This window comes from Schistocerca nitens, chromosome 4, assembly GCF_023898315.1.
Source record: "Schistocerca nitens isolate TAMUIC-IGC-003100 chromosome 4, iqSchNite1.1, whole genome shotgun sequence".
Taxonomy (NCBI): Eukaryota; Metazoa; Arthropoda; class Insecta; order Orthoptera; family Acrididae; genus Schistocerca; species Schistocerca nitens.
Genome location: NC_064617.1, coordinates 616,641,436 through 616,665,989, shown reverse-complemented (window position 1 = coordinate 616,665,989; position 24,554 = coordinate 616,641,436). Strand labels below are relative to the sequence as shown.

General features: G+C 42.1%; 13 non-coding genes across 13 annotated transcripts; all 13 read right to left on the bottom strand.

The window, feature by feature from the left end:
- Positions 1-40: 40 nt before the first annotated feature.
- Positions 41-247, bottom strand: LOC126254567 (small nucleolar RNA U3). The gene has a single exon (XR_007546236.1). It is a non-coding gene; the product is annotated as a small nucleolar RNA U3 (small nucleolar RNA).
- Positions 248-2,646: 2,399 nt separating this feature from the next.
- LOC126254737 (U5 spliceosomal RNA) lies at positions 2,647-2,765 on the bottom strand. Its single transcript, XR_007546381.1, has one exon. It is a non-coding gene; the product is annotated as a U5 spliceosomal RNA (small nuclear RNA).
- Positions 2,766-3,718: 953 nt separating this feature from the next.
- Positions 3,719-3,925, bottom strand: LOC126254556 (small nucleolar RNA U3). The gene has a single exon (XR_007546227.1). It is a non-coding gene; the product is annotated as a small nucleolar RNA U3 (small nucleolar RNA).
- Positions 3,926-6,323: 2,398 nt separating this feature from the next.
- Positions 6,324-6,442, bottom strand: LOC126254736 (U5 spliceosomal RNA). The gene has a single exon (XR_007546380.1). It is a non-coding gene; the product is annotated as a U5 spliceosomal RNA (small nuclear RNA).
- Positions 6,443-7,395: 953 nt separating this feature from the next.
- LOC126254516 (small nucleolar RNA U3) lies at positions 7,396-7,602 on the bottom strand. Its single transcript, XR_007546191.1, has one exon. It is a non-coding gene; the product is annotated as a small nucleolar RNA U3 (small nucleolar RNA).
- A 2,392-nt stretch (positions 7,603-9,994) lies between these two features.
- On the bottom strand, positions 9,995-10,113 carry LOC126254735 (U5 spliceosomal RNA). Its single transcript, XR_007546379.1, has one exon. It is a non-coding gene; the product is annotated as a U5 spliceosomal RNA (small nuclear RNA).
- A 953-nt stretch (positions 10,114-11,066) lies between these two features.
- LOC126254515 (small nucleolar RNA U3) lies at positions 11,067-11,273 on the bottom strand. The gene has a single exon (XR_007546190.1). It is a non-coding gene; the product is annotated as a small nucleolar RNA U3 (small nucleolar RNA).
- A 2,409-nt stretch (positions 11,274-13,682) lies between these two features.
- On the bottom strand, positions 13,683-13,801 carry LOC126254732 (U5 spliceosomal RNA). Its single transcript, XR_007546378.1, has one exon. It is a non-coding gene; the product is annotated as a U5 spliceosomal RNA (small nuclear RNA).
- Positions 13,802-14,754: 953 nt separating this feature from the next.
- On the bottom strand, positions 14,755-14,961 carry LOC126254513 (small nucleolar RNA U3). The gene has a single exon (XR_007546189.1). It is a non-coding gene; the product is annotated as a small nucleolar RNA U3 (small nucleolar RNA).
- A 2,398-nt stretch (positions 14,962-17,359) lies between these two features.
- On the bottom strand, positions 17,360-17,478 carry LOC126254731 (U5 spliceosomal RNA). Its single transcript, XR_007546377.1, has one exon. It is a non-coding gene; the product is annotated as a U5 spliceosomal RNA (small nuclear RNA).
- Positions 17,479-18,431: 953 nt separating this feature from the next.
- On the bottom strand, positions 18,432-18,638 carry LOC126254511 (small nucleolar RNA U3). Its single transcript, XR_007546188.1, has one exon. It is a non-coding gene; the product is annotated as a small nucleolar RNA U3 (small nucleolar RNA).
- Positions 18,639-21,036: 2,398 nt separating this feature from the next.
- LOC126254730 (U5 spliceosomal RNA) lies at positions 21,037-21,155 on the bottom strand. The gene has a single exon (XR_007546376.1). It is a non-coding gene; the product is annotated as a U5 spliceosomal RNA (small nuclear RNA).
- A 953-nt stretch (positions 21,156-22,108) lies between these two features.
- On the bottom strand, positions 22,109-22,315 carry LOC126254510 (small nucleolar RNA U3). Its single transcript, XR_007546187.1, has one exon. It is a non-coding gene; the product is annotated as a small nucleolar RNA U3 (small nucleolar RNA).
- Positions 22,316-24,554: the final 2,239 nt, after the last annotated feature.

Sequence of the window (24,554 nt, the reverse complement as noted above, 5' to 3'; positions counted from 1 at the left end):
CAACAGTATGACTTATGCTTCTAATCTATATAATAAAACCACCACTCGGAAAGCGCTATTCCCTTCCCACATCCCTCAGAATGTGGTGAACGATCATCGATTACAACCAAGATGCGATGAATCTTGATCGCAAGCCTCACGCTCAGGGAGAGTGCTACCACTCATCATCGTGGTAACGTCTACTCCAGCGTTGAACTAGAGAGAGTTGAAGACATACTACAGAAATGATCCTGTGAAGTATGATCTTGCTTGCAAGCTATCACCGCTCGCTACTTATGCCACGAGACCGTCAACACGCCCTACGAGAATACGACACATTCTTCACATTTCGCGATTTACTTATCGAAGAATTTCTTAAGCTCAGACATTCTGCAAAGAACCTACTTCTACCCTTACTTGGCCGCAATGATCTCACTCGGCTATTTTTGTGCGCTACCAGTGCTTCTTGCGTTCCGAAATGAGAGACCATTGCCTCAGGCGAGACTGTATGTAAACACCGCTTGCACCTCCGGCCGCTAGATGGGGGCCTGGGGCACATACAGTAGCTTTCTATGGCGCAAGCAGACATGCCAAATAGCCACTGAAAGAGAAACACACAAGAGGGCATTCATAGGACTCTTGTGCTTTCTTTAAAACCGCCTCTCTCTTCGAAAATTTTCGCACCGCACTAGCTTATTCACCTCACCCTAACAGTGCGAACTCTTGTCGATATTTGGCCACTTTCATGCATACTTCCTCTTTCGTTTCACTTTGCGTCTTACTTGATACCCGCCCAAGAGCTGCTGATATACAATACTCGCAATAAATGTGTTTCTCTCTGTACCTCTCGTCGCCTATCACGAGTATTGCTTCTCCTCACATGGCAATTATGAAAACACCCACAGCTAAACAAACACTTCCTTCAAGCGCCACGTCCATACTATCAATCATACACTACTAATTTCACAGCTACTTGCTCCACTAATACATTTCTTATGTCTACTGTTAAACAGATGAAGAATCGAAGTATACAACAAGTCCCTATGAACATCACTGTCAGGACATTTTACAGACCTACGCATACCATGCCAATCTTTATGCTTCAACTATGATGGCCCATGTGCTATGAATAAAGAAATTTCTCATAAAATAACAAATAATCTTACAACTATACAAATACTCCGACAAGCTCCTTACTAAAATGCTAGATGTTTAGCAAACCCCCCCCATCATCTCAGAATAATCTCAAGCAGTGCTTTCATCCCATGATCACTTCTTTGCAAACAAAACCACAAACTACTTTTTATACTAGCTTCCTTGTCACAGTGAACAGGGAACTAATGCTAGTGCCTCAGTTTACTAAAAAGCTTTTTTCGCTTGCAACATATAAACTACCAACTTGAACCTCTGGGATTTTCAAACACACACACACACACACACACACACACACACACACAGAAAACTTAATTCCACAAAAATTTAGGAGTAACAGTGGTTACCTCACATTTTCATACATACTCAAATAGCTACTTCTGTGCACTTCACACAATGTTCTCATCGTGTTCCAACAGAGAACACACTAATCACTATGAATGGATTCTGGTAAAAGAGCATTAAAAAAACGAACAGCCTGATCAAAGTGATTATCTGCACATCCTCTGCCAATAACATGTCACTCTATACCCGAGGGAAACTAAAATGCAGGGAAAGGAGCTTTGTTGTGACCACTGTGTCGGTATTTCATCATTTACTGACCAAAGTCTTCTCAAGCCAAGTATGCACCAGCTCTGTGTATGGCTGGGTCAATCAAGAGCCCCTTTCAATTTTACTTAAAAGACAAGCAGCATCAACAACTCACAGGAGGCACTGAACATTTTTACCATTATCTGCACCACCTTCCACTGATTTATTGAAGAAGAAACTGCAAATTCTGGCCAATTTTGTACACAAGTAATCTTGAAAACATTGGAGTCAACAGCAGATACATAGTTTCCAAGACTGTAGCAAGGAACAACCCTTCAATTTCAAGATTTATCTCTCACTGAGACACATCATACCCAAACTACACCTAGCAGGAAATTGCTACTCAATTCATTTTTAGCTATCTATGTCATATTCAACAACTGTCTCTTTCTCACCTAAATCTTCTACAAAACTGAGTACACTGTTATGAACAAAGAACCAATGCCACATTATGGCAACAAGCCAGTGCCACTAATATCCACTCTATTGAAAACAATTGAAATACTCATCCTGCCCAACTAACCACCATCTTCAGCCCAAATCTCACTCACATCATACCTACAAATCACAAACTTCTGCGGTAAAAATTATTTTGGCTTTCAAAACAAAATCTACTTATCACATACCAGTATTTATTACAAAGACAATCATTCATCATTCGCTTCCAAATATCAGCTTATATGCTGTTGTGCAACTGCAGTGCAAGTAAACATTCTCAAATCATCTACAACTGAGGTACGGAAAGGGTTCACCAAGAGTTTGCAGGACAATAAATAGCTCTGTCCCCCTCTCTCTCTCTCTCTACACAATCGTCTAACACACTGCACGCCATTTCAGGCCAAACGTGATCCGCTAATCCACGCCCTTCATTCTCACAACACAATCTACCTCTTGCTACTCACATTACGTTTTACTTGTGATTGTGGCTCAGCAATAGCCGAGCACTACAAAAAATACCTTCTAGACTCATTTAATGTTCCCCTCCACGGAAATCTTTAGTAAAAGGCGAAAGATTTATTCGGTTTGAAGGGAAACCAGAGTGCCGATCAACGCCCTCACTTCAATACTTATGGCTGCTTCTCTATTACTTCTCCGCGAGAACGCCGAAAATTCTTGCCGTCTTGTCTACTTCTCTACCGTCAACAGACTTCCAGTGTCATGCAAGCACACACCCCAAACTAACTGTCAACGCTGAAATAAGTGTCTGACAACTGTCGTCGCTATTACTCTTTAGATAACTATTTTCATCATTTCTGTCACCATTCAAGCTGCTTCATTACCTCACCTGCCGACAGATGGCAGCACGCATAATTCCTGTCGGCGACCCACCGTCCGACATACAACGTCCGACACACAACTGCCCGCACTGCTCTGCATCTAACACTAATCTCTCTCCTCCCCACCACACTCGTTCACTCAAAAAACTGACAACTAGATAGTTCTTTGTACGCAAAACTAGGCCACATCACACGCAACGTGTATGTAGATGTATGGTGCAAGGGAAATATCCCCCTGCTCCCACACAACTAATTAATACTAGTTGACAACAGAAATAAAATTTCTGTCGATAGTATTTGAACCAGTCTTATTCATTTGCGAATTTCATGCATTCCTTCTTGCAGATAACACTGCCTTGCAAATCACTCAATTCATGTTTGCTAGCCAAACGTGCTCCTCCTAAATGTTTCGTACATCATGCATTAGTGGTGATTATCGAGACTGTGTTGTGTGTCAGCTTTTTATGGTCATCAATTGCACTCTTCTTGTGTTGCTCACTCATTCTTGTAACTCAAAAGTACGTCGTTGTCATCCAAGCCTAGCACTTGGAGCAGGCCAAATCAAATGGCTCGTCCCCGTGCCACTCGAGAAACTTCCACGAGGCTTTCATGACATGTCGCAATCGAAGTCTTTCCACAACCTGTAGCGACATTTCTGCAACGACGCGGGTCCCGATACCAACAGTATGACTTATGCTTCTAATCTATATAATAAAACCACCACTCGGAAAGCGCTATTCCCTTCGCACATCCCTCAGAATGTGGTGAACGATCATCGATTACAACCAAGATGCGATGAATCTTGATCGCAAGCCTCACGCTCAGGGAGAGTGCTACCACTCATCATCGTGGTTACGTCTACTCCAGCGTAGAACTAGAGAGAGTTGAAGACATACTACAGAAATGATCCTGTGAAGTATGATCTTGCTTGCAAGCTATCACCGCTCGCTACTTATGCCACGAGACCGTCAACACGCCCTACGAGAATACGACACATTCTTCACATTTCGCGATTTACTTATCGAAGAATTTCTTAAGCTCAGACATTCTGCAAAGAACCTACTTCTACCCTTACTTGGCCGCAATGATCTCACTCGGCTATTTTTGTGCGCTACCAGTGCTTCTTGCGTTCCGAAATGAGAGACCATTGCCTCAGGCGAGACTGTATGTAAACACCGCTTGCACCTCCGGCCGCTAGATGGGGGCCTGGGGCACATACAGTAGCTTTCTATGGCGCAAGCAGACATGCCAAATAGCCACTGAAAGAGAAACACACAAGAGGGCATTCATAGGACTCTTGTGCTTTCTTTAAAACCGCCTCTCTCTTCGAAAATTTTCGCACCGCACTAGCTTATTCACCTCACCCTAACAGTGCGAACTCTTGTCGATATTTGGCCACTTTCATGCATACTTCCTCTTTCGTTTCACTTTGCGTCTTACTTGATACCCGCCCAAGAGCTGCTGATATACAATACTCGCAATAAATGTGTTTCTCTCTGTACCTCTCGTCGCCTATCACGAGTATTGCTTCTCCTCACATGGCAATTATGAAAACACCCACAGCTAAACAAACACTTCCTTCAAGCGCCACGTCCATACTATCAATCATACACTACTAATTTCACAGCTACTTGCTCCACTAATACATTTCTTATGTCTACTGTTAAACAGATGAAGAATCAAAGTATACAACAAGTCCCTATGAACATCACTGTCAGGACATTTTACAGACCTACGCATACCATGCCAATCTTTATGCTTCAACTATGATGGCCCATGTGCTATGAATAAAGAAATTTCTCATAAAATAACAAATAATCTTACAACTATACAAATACTCCGACAAGCTCCTTACTAAAATGCTAGATGCTTAGCAATCCCCCCCATCATCTCAGAATAATCTCAAGCAGTGCTTTCATCCCATGAGCACTTCTTTGCAAACAAAACCACAAACTACTTTTTATACTAGCTTCCTTGTCACAGTGAACAGGGAACTAATGCTAGTGCCTCAGTTTACTAAAAAGCTTTTTTCGCTTGCAACATATAAACTACCAACTTGAACCTCTGGGATTTTCAAACACACACACACACAGAAAACTTAATTCCACAGAAATTTAGGAGTAACAGTGGTTACCTCACATTTTCATACATACTCAAATAGCTACTTCTGTGCACTTCACACAATGTTCTCATCGTGTTCCAACAGAGAACACACTAATCACTATGAATGGATTCTGGTAAAAGAGCATTAAAAAAACGAACAGCCTGATCAAAGTGATTATCTGCACATCCTCTGCCAATAACATGTCACTCTATACCCGAGGGAAACTAAAATGCAGGGAAAGGAGCTTTGTTGTGACCACTGTGTCGGTATTTCATCATTTACTGACCAAAGTCTTCTCAAGCCAAGTATGCACCAGCTCTGTGTATGGCTGGGTCAATCAAGAGCCCCTTTCAATTTTACTTAAAAGACAAGCAGCATCAACAACTCACAGGAGGCACTGAACATTTTTACCATTATCTGCACCACCTTCCACTGATTTATTGAAGAAGAAACTGCAAAGTCTGGCCAATTTTGTACACAAGTAATCTTGAAAACATTGGAGTCAACAGCAGATACATAGTTTCCAAGACTGTAGCAAGGAACAACCCTTCAATTTCAAGATTTATCTCTCACTGAGACACATCATACCCAAACTACACCTAGCAGGAAATTGCTACTCAATTCATTTTTAGCTATCTATGTCATATTCAACAACTGTCTCTTTCTCACCTAAATCTTCTACAAAACTGAGTACACTGTTATGAACAAAGAACCAATGCCACATTATGGCAACAAGCCAGTGCCACTAATATCCACTCTATTGAAAACAATTGAAATACTCATCCTGCCCAACTAACCACCATCTCCAGCCCAAATCTCACTCACATCATACCTACAAATCACAAACTTCTGCGGTAAAAATTATTTTGGCTTTCAAAACAAAATCTACTTATCACATACCAGTATTTATTACAAAGACAATCATTCATCATTCACTTCCAAATATCAGCTTATATGCTGTTGTGCAACTGCAGTGCAAGTAAACATTCTCAAATCATCTACAACTGAGGTACGGAAAGGGTTCACCAAGAGTTTGCAGGACAATAAATAGCTCTGTCCCCCTCTACCCCCCCCCCCCTCTCACTCTCTCTCTCTCTCTACACAATCGTCTAACACACTGCACGCCATTTCAGGTCAAACGTGATCCGCTAATCCACGCCCTTCATTCTCACAACACAATCTACCTCTTGCTACTCACATTACGTTTTACTTGTGATTGTGGCTCAGCAATAGCCGAGCACTACAAAAAATACCTTCTAGACTCATTTAATGTTCCCCTCCACGGAAATCTTTAGTAAAAGGCGAAAGATTTATTCGGTTTGAAGGGAAACCAGAGTGCCGATCAACGCCCTCACTTCAATACTTATGGCTGCTTCTCTATTACTTCTCCGCGAGAACGCCGAAAATTCTTGCCGTCTTGTCTACTTCTCTACCGTCAACAGACTTCCAGTGTCATGCAAGCACACACCCCAAACTAACTGTCAACGCTGAAATAAGTGTCTGCCAACTGTCGTCGCTATTACTCTTTAGATAACTATTTTCATCATTTCTGTCACCATTCAAGCTGCTTCATTACCTCACCTGCCGACAGATGGCAGCACGCATAATTCCTGTCGGCGACCCACCGTCCGACATACAACGTCCGACACACAACTGCCCGCACTGCTCTGCATCTAACACTAATCTCTCTCCTCCCCACCACACTCGTTCACTCAAAAAACTGACAACTAGATAGTTCTTTGTACGCAAAACTAGGCCACATCACACGCAACGTGTATGTAGATGTATGGTGCAAGGGAAATATCCCCCTGCTCCCACACAACTAATTAATACTAGTTGACAACAGAAATAAAATTTCTGTCGATAGTATTTGAACCAGTCTTATTCATTTGCGAATTTCATGCATTCCTTCTTGCAGATAACACTGCCTTGCAAATCACTCAATTCATGTTTGCTAGCCAAACGTGCTCCTCCTAAATGTTTCGTACATCATGCATTAGTGGTGATTATCGAGACTGTGTTGTGTGTCAGCTTTTTATGGTCATCAATTGCACTCTTCTTGTGTTGCTCACTCATTCTTGTAACTCAAAAGTACGTCGTTGTCATCCAAGCCTAGCACTTAGAGCAGGCCAAATCAAATGGCTCGTCCCCGTGCCACTCGAGAAACTTCCACGAGGCTTTCATGACATGTCGCAATCGAAGTCTTTCCACAACCTGTAGCGACATTTCTGCAACGACGCGGGTCCCGATACCAACAGTATGACTAATGCTTCTAATCTATATAATAAAACCACCACTCGGAAAGCGCTATTCCCTTCCCACATCCCTCAGAATGTGGTGAACGATCATCGATTACAACCAAGATGCGATGAATCTTGATCGCAAGCCTCACGCTCAGGGAGAGTGCTACCACTCATCATCGTGGTTACGTCTACTCCAGCGTTGAACTAGAGAGAGTTGAAGACATACTACAGAAATGATCCTGTGAAGTATGATCTTGCTTGCAAGCTATCACCGCTCGCTACTTATGCCACGAGACCGTCAACACGCCCTACGAGAATACGACACATTCTTCACATTTCGCGATTTACTTATCGAAGAATTTCTTAAGCTCAGACATTCTGCAAAGAACCTACTTCTACCCTTACTTGGCCGCAATGATCTCACTCGGCTATTTTTGTGCGCTACCAGTGCTTCTTGCGTTCCGAAATGAGAGACCATTGCCTCAGGCGAGACTGTATGTAAACACCGCTTGCACCTCCGGCCGCTAGATGGGGGCCTGGGGCACATACAGTAGCTTTCTATGGCGCAAGCAGACATGCCAAATAGCCACTGAAAGAGAAACACACAAGAGGGCATTCATAGGACTCTTGTGCTTTCTTTAAAACCGCCTCTCTCTTCGAAAATTTTCGCACCGCACTAGCTTATTCACCTCACCCTAACAGTGCGAACTCTTGTCGATATTTGGCCACTTTCATGCATACTTCCTCTTTCGTTTCACTTTGCGTCTTACTTGATACCCGCCCAAGAGCTGCTGATATACAATACTCGCAATAAATGTGTTTCTCTCTGTACCTCTCGTCGCCTATCACGAGTATTGCTTCTCCTCACATGGCAATTATGAAAACACCCACAGCTAAACAAACACTTCCTTCAAGCGCCACGTCCATACTATCAATCATACACTACTAATTTCACAGCTACTTGCTCCACTAATACATTTCTTATGTCTACTGTTAAACAGATGAAGAATCAAAGTATACAACAAGTCCCTATGAACATCACTGTCAGGACATTTTACAGACCTACGCATACCATGCCAATCTTTATGCTTCAACTATGATGGCCCATGTGCTATGAATAAAGAAATTTCTCATAAAATAACAAATAATCTTACAACTATACAAATACTCCGACAAGCTCCTTACTAAAATGCTAGATGCTTAGCAATCCCCCCCATCATCTCAGAATAATCTCAAGCAGTGCTTTCATCCCATGAGCACTTCTTTGCAAACAAAACCACAAACTACTTTTTATACTAGCTTCCTTGTCACAGTGAACAGGGAACTAATGCTAGTGCCTCAGTTTACTAAAAAGCTTTTTTCGCTTGCAACATATAAACTACCAACTTGAACCTCTGGGATTTTCAAACACACACACACACACACACACACACACACACAGAAAACTTAATTCCACAGAAATTTAGGAGTAACAGTGGTTACCTCACATTTTCATACATACTCAAATAGCTACTTCTGTGCACTTCACACAATGTTCTCATCGTGTTCCAACAGAGAACACACTAATCACTATGAATGGATTCTGGTAAAAGAGCATTAAAAAAACGAACAGCCTGATCAAAGTGATTATCTGCACATCCTCTGCCAATAACATGTCACTCTATACCCGAGGGAAACTAAAATGCAGGGAAAGGAGCTTTGTTGTGACCACTGTGTCGGTATTTCATCATTTACTGACCAAAGTCTTCTCAAGCCAAGTATGCACCAGCTCTGTGTATGGCTGGGTCAATCAAGAGCCCCTTTCAATTTTACTTAAAAGACAAGCAGCATCAACAACTCACAGGAGGCACTGAACATTTTTACCATTATCTGCACCACCTTCCACTGATTTATTGAAGAAGAAACTGCAAAGTCTGGCCAATTTTGTACACAAGTAATCTTGAAAACATTGGAGTCAACAGCAGATACATAGTTTCCAAGACTGTAGCAAGGAACAACCCTTCAATTTCAAGATTTATCTCTCACTGAGACACATCATACCCAAACTACACCTAGCAGGAAATTGCTACTCAATTCATTTTTAGCTATCTATGTCATATTCAACAACTGTCTCTTTCTCACCTAAATCTTCTACAAAACTGAGTACACTGTTATGAACAAAGAACCAATGCCACATTATGGCAACAAGCCAGTGCCACTAATATCCACTCTATTGAAAACAATTGAAATACTCATCCTGCCCAACTAACCACCATCTTCAGCCCAAATCTCACTCACATCATACCTACAAATCACAAACTTCTGCGGTAAAAATTATTTTGGCTTTCAAAACAAAATCTACTTATCACATACCAGTATTTATTACAAAGACAATCATTCATCATTCGCTTCCAAATATCAGCTTATATGCTGTTGTGCAACTGCAGTGCAAGTAAACATTCTCAAATCATCTACAACTGAGGTACGGAAAGGGTTCACCAAGAGTTTGCAGGACAATAAATAGCTCTGTCCCCCTCTCTCTCTCTCTACACAATCGTCTAACACACTGCACGCCATTTCAGGCCAAACGTGATCCGCTAAACCACGCCCTTCATTCTCACAACACAATCTACCTCTTGCTACTCACATTACGTTTTACTTGTGATTGTGGCTCAGCAATAGCCGAGCACTACAAAAAATACCTTCTAGACTCATTTAATGTTCCCCTCCACGGAAATCTTTAGTAAAAGGCGAAAGATTTATTCGGTTTGAAGGGAAACCAGAGTGCCGATCAACGCCCTCACTTCAATACTTATGGCTGCTTCTCTATTACTTCTCCGCGAGAACGCCGAAAATTCTTGCCGTCTTGTCTACTTCTCTACCGTCAACAGACTTCCAGTGTCATGCAAGCACACACCCCAAACTAACTGTCAACGCTGAAATAAGTGTCTGCCAACTGTCGTCGCTATTACTCTTTAGATAACTATTTTCATCATTTCTGTCACCATTCAAGCTGCTTCATTACCTCACCTGCCGACAGATGGCAGCACGCATAATTCCTGTCGGCGACCCACCGTCCGACATACAACGTCCGACACACAACTGCCCGCACTGCTCTGCATCTAACACTAATCTCTCTCCTCCCCACCACACTCGTTCACTCAAAAAACTGACAACTAGATAGTTCTTTGTACGCAAAACTAGGCCACATCACACGCAACGTGTATGTAGATGTATGGTGCAAGGGAAATATCCCCCTGCTCCCACACAACTAATTAATACTAGTTGACAACAGAAATAAAATTTCTGTCGATAGTATTTGAACCAGTCTTATTCATTTGCGAATTTCATGCATTCCTTCTTGCAGATAACACTGCCTTGCAAATCACTCAATTCATGTTTGCTAGCCAAACGTGCTCCTCCTAAATGTTTCGTACATCATGCATTAGTGGTGATTATCGAGACTGTGTTGTGTGTCAGCTTTTTATGGTCATCAATTGCACTCTTCTTGTGTTGCTCACTCATTCTTGTAACTCAAAAGTACGTCGTTGTCATCCAAGCCTAGCACTTGGAGCAGGCCAAATCAAATGGCTCGTCCCCGTGCCACTCGAGAAACTTCCACGAGGCTTTCATGACATGTCGCAATCGAAGTCTTTCCACAACCTGTAGCGACATTTCTGCAACGACGCGGGTCCCGATACCAACAGTATGACTTATGCTTCTAATCTATATAATAAAACCACCACTCGGAAAGCGCTATTCCCTTCCCACATCCCTCAGAATGTGGTGAACGATCATCGATTACAACCAAGATGCGATGAATCTTGATCGCAAGCCTCACGCTCAGGGAGAGTGCTACCACTCATCATCGTGGTTACGTCTACTCCAGCGTTGAACTAGAGAGAGTTGAAGACATACTACAGAAATGATCCTGTGAAGTATGATCTTGCTTGCAAGCTATCACCGCTCGCTACTTATGCCACGAGACCGTCAACACGCCCTACGAGAATACGACACATTATTCACATTTCGCGATTTACTTATCGAAGAATTTCTTAAGCTCAGACATTCTGCAAAGAACCTACTTCTACCCTTACTTGGCCGCAATGATCTCACTCGGCTATTTTTGTGCGCTACCAGTGCTTCTTGCGTTCCGAAATGAGAGACCATTGCCTCAGGCGAGACTGTATGTAAACACCGCTTGCACCTCCGGCCGCTAGATGGGGGCCTGGGGCACATACAGTAGCTTTCTATGGCGCAAGCAGACATGCCAAATAGCCACTGAAAGAGAAACACACAAGAGGGCATTCATAGGACTCTTGTGCTTTCTTTAAAACCGCCTCTCTCTTCGAAAATTTTCGCACCGCACTAGCTTATTCACCTCACCCTAACAGTGCGAACTCTTGTCGATATTTGGCCACTTTCATGCATACTTCCTCTTTCGTTTCACTTTGCGTCTTACTTGATACCCGCCCAAGAGCTGCTGATATACAATACTCGCAATAAATGTGTTTCTCTCTGTACCTCTCGTCGCCTATCACGAGTATTGCTTCTCCTCACATGGCAATTATGAAAACACCCACAGCTAAACAAACACTTCCTTCAAGCGCCACGTCCATACTATCAATCATACACTACTAATTTCACAGCTACTTGCTCCACTAATACATTTCTTATGTCTACTGTTAAACAGATGAAGAATCAAAGTATACAACAAGTCCCTATGAACATCACTGTCAGGACATTTTACAGACCTACGCATACCATGCCAATCTTTATGCTTCAACTATGATGGCCCATGTGCTATGAATAAAGAAATTTCTCATAAAATAATAAATAATCTTACAACTATACAAATACTCCGACAAGCTCCTTACTAAAATGCTAGATGTTTAGCAATCCCCCCCATCATCTCAGAATAATCTCAAGCAGTGCTTTCATCCCATGATCACTTCTTTGCAAACAAAACCACAAACTACTTTTTATACTAGCTTCCTTGTCACAGTGAACAGGGAACTAATGCTAGTGCCTCAGTTTACTAAAAAGCTTTTTTCACTTGCAACATATAAACTACCAACTTGAACCTCTGGGATTTTCAAACACACACACACACACACACACAGAAAACTTAATTCCACAGAAATTTAGGAGTAACAGTGGTTACCTCACATTTTCATACATACTCAAATAGCTACTTCTGTGCACTTCACACAATGTTCTCATCGTGTTCCAACAGAGAACACACTAATCACTATGAATGGATTCTGGTAAAAGAGCATTAAAAAAACGAACAGCCTGATCAAAGTGATTATCTGCACATCCTCTGCCAATAACATGTCACTCTATACCCGAGGGAAACTAAAATGCAGGGAAAGGAGCTTTGTTGTGACCACTGTGTCGGTATTTCATCATTTACTGACCAAAGTCTTCTCAAGCCAAGTATGCACCAGCTCTGTGTATGGCTGGGTCAATCAAGAGCCCCTTTCAATTTTACTTAAAAGACAAGCAGCATCAACAACTCACAGGAGGCACTGAACATTTTTACCATTATCTGCACCACCTTCCACTGATTTATTGAAGAAGAAACTGCAAAGTCTGGCCAATTTTGTACACAAGTAATCTTGAAAACATTGGAGTCAACAGCAGATACATAGTTTCCAAGACTGTAGCAAGGAACAACCCTTCAATTTCAAGATTTATCTCTCACTGAGACACATCATACCCAAACTACACCTAGCAGGAAATTGCTACTCAATTCATTTTTAGCTATCTATGTCATATTCAACAACTGTCTCTTTCTCACCTAAATCTTCTACAAAACTGAGTACACTGTTATGAACAAAGAACCAATGCCACATTATGGCAACAAGCCAGTGCCACTAATATCCACTCTATTGAAAACAATTGAAATACTCATCCTGCCCAACTAACCACCATCTTCAGCCCAAATCTCACTCACATCATACCTACAAATCACAAACTTCTGCGGTAAAAATTATTTTGGCTTTCAAAACAAAATCTACTTATCACATACCAGTATTTATTACAAAGACAATCATTCATCATTCGCTTCCAAATATCAGCTTATATGCTGTTGTGCAACTGCAGTGCAAGTAAACATTCTCAAATCATCTACAACTGAGGTACGGAAAGGGTTCACCAAGAGTTTGCAGGACAATAAATAGCTCTGTCCCCCTCTACCCCCCCCCCCTCTCTCTCTCTCTCTCTCTCTCTCTACACAATCGTCTAACACACTGCACGCCATTTCAGGTCAAACGTGATCCGCTAATCCACGCCCTTCATTCTCACAACACAATCTACCTCTTGCTACTCACATTACGTTTTACTTGTGATTGTGGCTCAGCAATAGCCGAGCACTACAAAAAATACCTTCTAGACTCATTTAATGTTCCCCTCCACGGAAATCTTTAGTAAAAGGCGAAAGATTTATTCGGTTTGAAGGGAAACCAGAGTGCCAATCAACGCCCTCACTTCAATACTTATGGCTGCTTCTCTATTACTTCTCCGCGAGAACGCCGAAAATTCTTGCCGTCTTGTCTACTTCTCTACCGTCAACAGACTTCCAGTGTCATGCAAGCACACACCCCAAACTAACTGTCAACGCTGAAATAAGTGTCTGCCAACTGTCGTCGCTATTACTCTTTAGATAACTATTTTCATCATTTCTGTCACCATTCAAGCTGCTTCATTACCTCACCTGCCGACAGATGGCAGCACGCATAATTCCTGTCGGCGACCCACCGTCCGACATACAACGTCCGACACACAACTGCCCGCACTGCTCTGCATCTAACACTAATCTCTCTCCTCCCCACCACACTCGTTCACTCAAAAAACTGACAACTAGATAGTTCTTTGTACGCAAAACTAGGCCACATCACACGCAACGTGTATGTAGATGTATGGTGCAAGGGAAATATCCCCCTGCTCCCACACAACTAATTAATACTAGTTGACAACAGAAATAAAATTTCTGTCGATAGTATTTGAACCAGTCTTATTCATTTGCGAATTTCATGCATTCCTTCTTGCAGATAACACTGCCTTGCAAATCACTCAATTCATGTTTGCTAGCCAAACGTGCTCCTCCTAAATGTTTCGTACATCATGCATTAGTGGTGATTATCGAGACTGTGTTGTGTGTCAGCTTTTTATGGTCATCAATTGCACTCTTCTTGTGTTGCTCACTCATTCTTGTAACTCAAAAGTACGTCGTTGTCATCCAAGCCTAGCACTTGGAGCAGGCCAAATCAAATGGCTCGTCCCCGTGCCACTCGAGAAACTTCCACGAGGCTTTCATGACATGTCGCAATCGAAGTCTTTCCACAACCTGTAGCGACATTTCTGCAACGACGCGGGTCCCGATACCAACAGTATGACTTATGCTTCTAATCTATATAATAAAACCACCACTCGGAAAGCGCTATTCCCTTCCCACATCCCTCAGAATGTGGTGAACGATCATCGATTACAACCAAGATGCGATGAATCTTGATCGCAAGCCTCACGCTCAGGGAGAGTGCTACCACTCATCATCGTGGTTACGTCTACTCCAGCGTTGAACTAGAGAGAGTTGAAGACATACTACAGAAATGATCCTGTGAAGTATGATCTTGCTTGCAAGCTATCACCGCTCGCTACTTATGCCACGAGACCGTCAACACGCCCTACGAGAATACGACACATTCTTCACATTTCGCGATTTACTTATCGAAGAATTTCTTAAGCTCAGACATTCTGCAAAGAACCTACTTCTACCCTTACTTGGCCGCAATGATCTCACTCGGCTATTTTTGTGCGCTACCAGTGCTTCTTGCGTTCCGAAATGAGAGACCATTGCCTCAGGCGAGACTGTATGTAAACACCGCTTGCACCTCCGGCCGCTAGATGGGGGCCTGGGGCACATACAGTAGCTTTCTATGGCGCAAGCAGACATGCCAAATAGCCACTGAAAGAGAAACACACAAGAGGGCATTCATAGGACTCTTGTGCTTTCTTTAAAACCGCCTCTCTCTTCGAAAATTTTCGCACCGCACTAGCTTATTCACCTCACCCTAACAGTGCGAACTCTTGTCGATATTTGGCCACTTTCATGCATACTTCCTCTTTCGTTTCACTTTGCGTCTTACTTGATACCCGCCCAAGAGCTGCTGATATACAATACTCGCAATAAATGTGTTTCTCTCTGTACCTCTCGTCGCCTATCACGAGTATTGCTTCTCCTCACATGGCAATTATGAAAACACCCACAGCTAAACAAACACTTCCTTCAAGCGCCACGTCCATACTATCAATCATACACTACTAATTTCACAGCTACTTGCTCCACTAATACATTTCTTATGTCTACTGTTAAACAGATGAAGAATCAAAGTATACAACAAGTCCCTATGAACATCACTGTCAGGACATTTTACAGACCTACGCATACCATGCCAATCTTTATGCTTCAACTATGATGGCCCATGTGCTATGAATAAAGAAATTTCTCATAAAATAACAAATAATCTTACAACTATACAAATACTCCGACAAGCTCCTTACTAAAATGCTAGATGCTTAGCAATCCCCCCCATCATCTCAGAATAATCTCAAGCAGTGCTTTCATCCCATGAGCACTTCTTTGCAAACAAAACCACAAACTACTTTTTATACTAGCTTCCTTGTCACAGTGAACAGGGAACTAATGCTAGTGCCTCAGTTTACTAAAAAGCTTTTTTCGCTTGCAACATATAAACTACCAACTTGAACCTCTGGGATTTTCAAACACACACACACACAGAAAACTTAATTCCACAGAAATTTAGGAGTAACAGTGGTTACCTCACATTTTCATACATACTCAAATAGCTACTTCTGTGCACTTCACACAATGTTCTCATCGTGTTCCAACAGAGAACACACTAATCACTATGAATGGATTCTGGTAAAAGAGCATTAAAAAAACGAACAGCCTGATCAAACTGATTATCTGCACATCCTCTGCCAATAACATGTCACTCTATACCCGAGGGAAACTAAAATGCAGGGAAAGGAGCTTTGTTGTGACCACTGTGTCGGTATTTCATCATTTACTGACCAAAGTCTTCTCAAGCCAAGTATGCACCAGCTCTGTGTATGGCTGGGTCAATCAAGAGCCCCTTTCAATTTTACTTAAAAGACAAGCAGCATCAACAACTCACAGGAGGCACTGAACATTTTTACCATTATCTGCACCACCTTCCACTGATTTATTGAAGAAGAAACTGCAAAGTCTGGCCAATTTTGTACACAAGTAATCTTGAAAACATTGGAGTCAACAGCAGATACATAGTTTCCAAGACTGTAGCAAGGAACAACCCTTCAATTTCAAGATTTATCTCTCACTGAGACACATCATACCCAAACTACACCTAGCAGGAAATTGCTACTCAATTCATTTTTAGCTATCTATGTCATATTCAACAACTGTCTCTTTCTCACCTAAATCTTCTACAAAACTGAGTACACTGTTATGAACAAAGAACCAATGCCACATTATGGCAACAAGCCAGTGCCACTAATATCCACTCTATTGAAAACAATTGAAATACTCATCCTGCCCAACTAACCACCATCTTCAGCCCAAATCTCACTCACATCATACCTACAAATCACAAACTTCTGCGGTAAAAATTATTTTGGCTTTCAAAACAAAATCTACTTATCACATACCAGTATTTATTACAAAGACAATCATTCATCATTCGCTTCCAAATATCAGCTTATATGCTGTTGTGCAACTGCAGTGCAAGTAAACATTCTCAAATCATCTACAACTGAGGTACGGAAAGGGTTCACCAAGAGTTTGCAGGACAATAAATAGCTCTGTCCCCCTCTACCCCCCCCCCTCTCTCTCTCTCTCTCTCTCTCTACACAATCGTCTAACACACTGCACGCCATTTCAGGTCAAACGTGATCCGCTAATCCACGCCCTTCATTCTCACAACACAATCTACCTCTTGCTACTCACATTACGTTTTACTTGTGATTGTGGCTCAGCAATAGCCGAGCACTACAAAAAATACCTTCTAGACTCATTTAATGTTCCCCTCCACGGAAATCTTTAGTAAAAGGCGAAAGATTTATTCGGTTTGAAGGGAAACCAGAGTGCCAATCAACGCCCTCACTTCAATACTTATGGCTGCTTCTCTATTACTTCTCCGCGAGAACGCCGAAAATTCTTGCCGTCTTGTCTACTTCTCTACCGTCAACAGACTTCCAGTGTCATGCAAGCACACACCCCAAACTAACTGTCAACGCTGAAATAAGTGTCTGCCAACTGTCGTCGCTATTACTCTTTAGATAACTATTTTCATCATTTCTGTCACCATTCAAGCTGCTTCATTACCTCACCTGCCGACAGATGGCAGCACGCATAATTCCTGTCGGCGACCCACCGTCCGACATACAACGTCCGACACACAACTGCCCGCACTGCTCTGCATCTAACACTAATCTCTCTCCTCCCCACCACACTCGTTCACTCAAAAAACTGACAACTAGATAGTTCTTTGTACGCAAAACTAGGCCACATCACACGCAACGTGTATGTAGATGTATGGTGCAAGGGAAATATCCCCCTGCTCCCACACAACTAATTAATACTAGTTGACAACAGAAATAAAATTTCTGTCGATAGTATTTGAACCAGTCTTATTCATTTGCGAATTTCATGCATTCCTTCTTGCAGATAACACTGCCTTGCAAATCACTCAATTCATGTTTGCTAGCCAAACGTGCTCCTCCTAAATGTTTCGTACATCATGCATTAGTGGTGATTATCGAGACTGTGTTGTGTGTCAGCTTTTTATGGTCATCAATTGCACTCTTCTTGTGTTGCTCACTCATTCTTGTAACTCAAAAGTACGTCGTTGTCATCCAAGCCTAGCACTTGGAGCAGGCCAAATCAAATGGCTCGTCCCCGTGCCACTCGAGAAACTTCCACGAGGCTTTCATGACATGTCGCAATCGAAGTCTTTCCACAACCTGTAGCGACATTTCTGCAACGACGCGGGTCCCGATACCAACAGTATGACTTATGCTTCTAATCTATATAATAAAACCACCACTCGGAAAGCGCTATTCCCTTCCCACATCCCTCAGAATGTGGTGAACGATCATCGATTACAACCAAGATGCGATGAATCTTGATCGCAAGCCTCACGCTCAGGGAGAGTGCTACCACTCATCATCGTGGTTACGTCTACTCCAGCGTTGAACTAGAGAGAGTTGAAGACATACTACAGAAATGATCCTGTGAAGTATGATCTTGCTTGCAAGCTATCACCGCTCGCTACTTATGCCACGAGACCGTCAACACGCCCTACGAGAATACGACACATTCTTCACATTTCGCGATTTACTTATCGAAGAATTTCTTAAGCTCAGACATTCTGCAAAGAACCTACTTCTACCCTTACTTGGCCGCAATGATCTCACTCGGCTATTTTTGTGCGCTACCAGTGCTTCTTGCGTTCCGAAATGAGAGACCATTGCCTCAGGCGAGACTGTATGTAAACACCGCTTGCACCTCCGGCCGCTAGATGGGGGCCTGGGGCACATACAGTAGCTTTCTATGGCGCAAGCAGACATGCCAAATAGCCACTGAAAGAGAAACACACAAGAGGGCATTCATAGGACTCTTGTGCTTTCTTTAAAACCGCCTCTCTCTTCGAAAATTTTCGCACCGCACTAGCTTATTCACCTCACCCTAACAGTGCGAACTCTTGTCGATATTTGGCCACTTTCATGCATACTTCCTCTTTCGTTTCACTTTGCGTCTTACTTGATACCCGCCCAAGAGCTGCTGATATACAATACTCGCAATAAATGTGTTTCTCTCTGTACCTCTCGTCGCCTATCACGAGTATTGCTTCTCCTCACATGGCAATTATGAAAACACCCACAGCTAAACAAACACTTCCTTCAAGCGCCACGTCCATACTATCAATCATACACTACTAATTTCACAGCTACTTGCTCCACTAATACATTTCTTATGTCTACTGTTAAACAGATGAAGAATCAAAGTATACAACAAGTCCCTATGAACATCACTGTCAGGACATTTTACAGACCTACGCATACCATGCCAATCTTTATGCTTCAACTATGATGGCCCATGTGCTATGAATAAAGAAATTTCTCATAAAATAACAAATAATCTTACAACTATACAAATACTCCGACAAGCTCCTTACTAAAATGCTAGATGCTTAGCAATCCCCCCCATCATCTCAGAATAATCTCAAGCAGTGCTTTCATCCCATGAGCACTTCTTTGCAAACAAAACCACAAACTACTTTTTATACTAGCTTCCTTGTCACAGTGAACAGGGAACTAATGCTAGTGCCTCAGTTTACTAAAAAGCTTTTTTCGCTTGCAACATATAAACTACCAACTTGAACCTCTGGGATTTTCAAACACACACACACACAGAAAACTTAATTCCACAGAAATTTAGGAGTAACAGTGGTTACCTCACATTTTCATACATACTCAAATAGCTACTTCTGTGCACTTCACACAATGTTCTCATCGTGTTCCAACAGAGAACACACTAATCACTATGAATGGATTCTGGTAAAAGAGCATTAAAAAAACGAACAGCCTGATCAAAGTGATTATCTGCACATCCTCTGCCAATAACATGTCACTCTATACCCGAGGGAAACTAAAATGCAGGGAAAGGAGCTTTGTTGTGACCACTGTGTCGGTATTTCATCATTTACTGACCAAAGTCTTCTCAAGCCAAGTATGCACCAGCTCTGTGTATGGCTGGGTCAATCAAGAGCCCCTTTCAATTTTACTTAAAAGACAAGCAGCATCAACAACTCACAGGAGGCACTGAACATTTTTACCATTATCTGCACCACCTTCCACTGATTTATTGAAGAAGAAACTGCAAAGTCTGGCCAATTTTGTACACAAGTAATCTTGAAAACATTGGAGTCAACAGCAGATACATAGTTTCCAAGACTGTAGCAAGGAACAACCCTTCAATTTCAAGATTTATCTCTCACTGAGACACATCATACCCAAACTACACCTAGCAGGAAATTGCTACTCAATTCATTTTTAGCTATCTATGTCATATTCAACAACTGTCTCTTTCTCACCTAAATCTTCTACAAAACTGAGTACACTGTTATGAACAAAGAACCAATGCCACATTATGGCAACAAGCCAGTGCCACTAATATCCACTCTATTGAAAACAATTGAAATACTCATCCTGCCCAACTAACCACCATCTCCAGCCCAAATCTCACTCACATCATACCTACAAATCACAAACTTCTGCGGTAAAAATTATTTTGGCTTTCAAAACAAAATCTACTTATCACATACCAGTATTTATTACAAAGACAATCATTCATCATTCACTTCCAAATATCAGCTTATATGCTGTTGTGCAACTGCAGTGCAAGTAAACATTCTCAAATCATCTACAACTGAGGTACGGAAAGGGTTCACCAAGAGTTTGCAGGACAATAAATAGCTCTGTCCCCCTCTACCCCCCCCCCCCTCTCACTCTCTCTCTCTCTCTACACAATCGTCTAACACACTGCACGCCATTTCAGGTCAAACGTGATCCGCTAATCCACGCCCTTCATTCTCACAACACAATCTACCTCTTGCTACTCACATTACGTTTTACTTGTGATTGTGGCTCAGCAATAGCCGAGCACTACAAAAAATACCTTCTAGACTCATTTAATGTTCCCCTCCACGGAAATCTTTAGTAAAAGGCGAAAGATTTATTCGGTTTGAAGGGAAACCAGAGTGCCGATCAACGCCCTCACTTCAATACTTATGGCTGCTTCTCTATTACTTCTCCGCGAGAACGCCGAAAATTCTTGCCGTCTTGTCTACTTCTCTACCGTCAACAGACTTCCAGTGTCATGCAAGCACACACCCCAAACTAACTGTCAACGCTGAAATAAGTGTCTGCCAACTGTCGTCGCTATTACTCTTTAGATAACTATTTTCATCATTTCTGTCACCATTCAAGCTGCTTCATTACCTCACCTGCCGACAGATGGCAGCACGCATAATTCCTGTCGGCGACCCACCGTCCGACATACAACGTCCGACACACAACTGCCCGCACTGCTCTGCATCTAACACTAATCTCTCTCCTCCCCACCACACTCGTTCACTCAAAAAACTGACAACTAGATAGTTCTTTGTACGCAAAACTAGGCCACATCACACGCAACGTGTATGTAGATGTATGGTGCAAGGGAAATATCCCCCTGCTCCCACACAACTAATTAATACTAGTTGACAACAGAAATAAAATTTCTGTCGATAGTATTTGAACCAGTCTTATTCATTTGCGAATTTCATGCATTCCTTCTTGCAGATAACACTGCCTTGCAAATCACTCAATTCATGTTTGCTAGCCAAACGTGCTCCTCCTAAATGTTTCGTACATCATGCATTAGTGGTGATTATCGAGACTGTGTTGTGTGTCAGCTTTTTATGGTCATCAATTGCACTCTTCTTGTGTTGCTCACTCATTCTTGTAACTCAAAAGTACGTCGTTGTCATCCAAGCCTAGCACTTAGAGCAGGCCAAATCAAATGGCTCGTCCCCGTGCCACTCGAGAAACTTCCACGAGGCTTTCATGACATGTCGCAATCGAAGTCTTTCCACAACCTGTAGCGACATTTCTGCAACGACGCGGGTCCCGATACCAACAGTATGACTAATGCTTCTAATCTATATAATAAAACCACCACTCGGAAAGCGCTATTCCCTTCCCACATCCCTCAGAATGTGGTGAACGATCATCGATTACAACCAAGATGCGATGAATCTTGATCGCAAGCCTCACGCTCAGGGAGAGTGCTACCACTCATCATCGTGGTTACGTCTACTCCAGCGTTGAACTAGAGAGAGTTGAAGACATACTACAGAAATGATCCTGTGAAGTATGATCTTGCTTGCAAGCTATCACCGCTCGCTACTTATGCCACGAGACCGTCAACACGCCCTACGAGAATACGACACATTCTTCACATTTCGCGATTTACTTATCGAAGAATTTCTTAAGCTCAGACATTCTGCAAAGAACCTACTTCTACCCTTACTTGGCCGCAATGATCTCACTCGGCTATTTTTGTGCGCTACCAGTGCTTCTTGCGTTCCGAAATGAGAGACCATTGCCTCAGGCGAGACTGTATGTAAACACCGCTTGCACCTCCGGCCGCTAGATGGGGGCCTGGGGCACATACAGTAGCTTTCTATGGCGCAAGCAGACATGCCAAATAGCCACTGAAAGAGAAACACACAAGAGGGCATTCATAGGACTCTTGTGCTTTCTTTAAAACCGCCTCTCTCTTCGAAAATTTTCGCACCGCACTAGCTTATTCACCTCACCCTAACAGTGCGAACTCTTGTCGATATTTGGCCACTTTCATGCATACTTCCTCTTTCGTTTCACTTTGCGTCTTACTTGATACCCGCCCAAGAGCTGCTGATATACAATACTCGCAATAAATGTGTTTCTCTCTGTACCTCTCGTCGCCTATCACGAGTATTGCTTCTCCTCACATGGCAATTATGAAAACACCCACAGCTAAACAAACACTTCCTTCAAGCGCCACGTCCATACTATCAATCATACACTACTAATTTCACAGCTACTTGCTCCACTAATACATTTCTTATGTCTACTGTTAAACAGATGAAGAATCAAAGTATACAACAAGTCCCTATGAACATCACTGTCAGGACATTTTACAGACCTACGCATACCATGCCAATCTTTATGCTTCAACTATGATGGCCCATGTGCTATGAATAAAGAAATTTCTCATAAAATAACAAATAATCTTACAACTATACAAATACTCCGACAAGCTCCTTACTAAAATGCTAGATGCTTAGCAATCCCCCCCATCATCTCAGAATAATCTCAAGCAGTGCTTTCATCCCATGAGCACTTCTTTGCAAACAAAACCACAAACTACTTTTTATACTAGCTTCCTTGTCACAGTGAACAGGGAACTAATGCTAGTGCCTCAGTTTACTAAAAAGCTTTTTTCGCTTGCAACATATAAACTACCAACTTGAACCTCTGGGATTTTCAAACACACACACACACACACACACACACACACACACAGAAAACTTAATTCCACAGAAATTTAGGAGTAACAGTGGTTACCTCACATTTTCATACATACTCAAATAGCTACTTCTGTGCACTTCACACAATGTTCTCATCGTGTTCCAACAGAGAACACACTAATCACTATGAATGGATTCTGGTAAAAGAGCATTAAAAAAACGAACAGCCTGATCAAAGTGATTATCTGCACATCCTCTGCCAATAACATGTCACTCTATACCCGAGGGAAACTAAAATGCAGGGAAAGGAGCTTTGTTGTGACCACTGTGTCGGTATTTCATCATTTACTGACCAAAGTCTTCTCAAGCCAAGTATGCACCAGCTCTGTGTATGGCTGGGTCAATCAAGAGCCCCTTTCAATTTTACTTAAAAGACAAGCAGCATCAACAACTCACAGGAGGCACTGAACATTTTTACCATTATCTGCACCACCTTCCACTGATTTATTGAAGAAGAAACTGCAAAGTCTGGCCAATTTTGTACACAAGTAATCTTGAAAACATTGGAGTCAACAGCAGATACATAGTTTCCAAGACTGTAGCAAGGAACAACCCTTCAATTTCAAGATTTATCTCTCACTGAGACACATCATACCCAAACTACACCTAGCAGGAAATTGCTACTCAATTCATTTTTAGCTATCTATGTCATATTCAACAACTGTCTCTTTCTCACCTAAATCTTCTACAAAACTGAGTACACTGTTATGAACAAAGAACCAATGCCACATTATGGCAACAAGCCAGTGCCACTAATATCCACTCTATTGAAAACAATTGAAATACTCATCCTGCCCAACTAACCACCATCTTCAGCCCAAATCTCACTCACATCATACCTACAAATCACAAACTTCTGCGGTAAAAATTATTTTGGCTTTCAAAACAAAATCTACTTATCACATACCAGTATTTATTACAAAGACAATCATTCATCATTCGCTTCCAAATATCAGCTTATATGCTGTTGTGCAACTGCAGTGCAAGTAAACATTCTCAAATCATCTACAACTGAGGTACGGAAAGGGTTCACCAAGAGTTTGCAGGA